This window comes from Sinocyclocheilus grahami, unplaced genomic scaffold, assembly GCF_001515645.1.
Source record: "Sinocyclocheilus grahami isolate Dianchi unplaced genomic scaffold, SAMN03320097.WGS_v1.1 scaffold4658.1, whole genome shotgun sequence".
NCBI classification, from domain to species: domain Eukaryota; kingdom Metazoa; phylum Chordata; class Actinopteri; order Cypriniformes; family Cyprinidae; genus Sinocyclocheilus; species Sinocyclocheilus grahami.
The window spans coordinates 1-1,094 of NW_015509556.1; the positions used below are offsets into that span (position 1 = coordinate 1).

Genomic DNA, 1,094 nt, shown 5'->3' on the forward strand with positions numbered 1-1,094 from the left:
AAACATTAAAATTCTGATTTGTGGTAGGCTACAGTAGGTTTACTGTTTCACTTTCTACACACTTTCTACTAAAACATCAATAGAAATGTTGACACTAGAAAGACAGACAACAGAAATGCATTGAATGTGTGAATTGTCACATATGTGAGTGCAGCGTTATTGAATGAGCATTTAAAAATGATGTGCTTTTTGTGTCAATGCTGTTAATTTTAGTATAGTAATATTATGATTTACAAAGAGTCAAAACTTTGTTTTTGTAAGGCTCTGGTCTCTTCAAAGATGGAATATGGAGGACATCTGCTTCACTTACATAAATGCTTAAATGTGTAGATTGTTTAAAAATAACTAAGTTAACTGATGTATTGATTTGGGCAAATCTGCTTTTTCCACACAGAAATTCATGTTCAGTGAAGCTCCTCCCACAACAATCACACATTCAACAGTTCACCAATGAATGCTGGAATATCTCCATCAGTTTGCAAGAGAAGACGAGCATCTAATCATCAGGAAGAGCTGAAATCTGTAAAGACTGAGTTTATTAAAGAGGACAGAGAGAAGATGAGAGATCCAGAGCCCTGCAGAATCAAACATACTGAAGATACTGAAGAACTAACGGGTTGGTGTTTATTCTTCATTCTTCATTCATCAACAAAATTTCTGTTAGATAATAGTGTAGCTGATCCAACATATTTAATATTTTCCCCTAAATAAACATGGAATTTGTGTCTATAATGTTTTAAAAATTATAATTTGAAGATCAATGTACTTCCTTCATGGAACGTTACAGAGGTGTATAAAAAATACAATAATGACTAAAATTTTGTTTAGCAATTGTCTACATTTTTTTTTTTACATCAAGGTTCATCAGGGTTACTGAGAGTTACTGAAAATCAACCATTTTTACTTTTATTTTAGAGTTGATTGAAGAAAACGAAGAGAATGAAGAATTTAGTGAAATTGATAAGAATAATCATGTCAAAACTGGAGAACAACATTTGAGTTGCTCTCAAACCAAACAGAAAGATTTAATGAAAAGAGGAGCCAAGAAATCTTTCACCTGCACTCAGTGTGGAAAGAGTTTCACATACAAACAT

General features: G+C 32.4%; 1 long non-coding RNA gene across 1 annotated transcript in view; it reads left to right on the forward strand.

Annotated features, from left to right (window-relative positions):
- The first annotated feature begins 208 nt into the window (after positions 1–208).
- Positions 209–1,094, forward strand: part of LOC107576926 (uncharacterized) — a 14,380-nt gene continuing 13,494 nt past the window's right edge. The window contains exon 1 of the long non-coding RNA XR_001608140.1: positions 209–326. This is a non-coding gene — a long non-coding RNA (uncharacterized lncRNA). The remainder of the gene's footprint in view (positions 327–1,094) is intronic.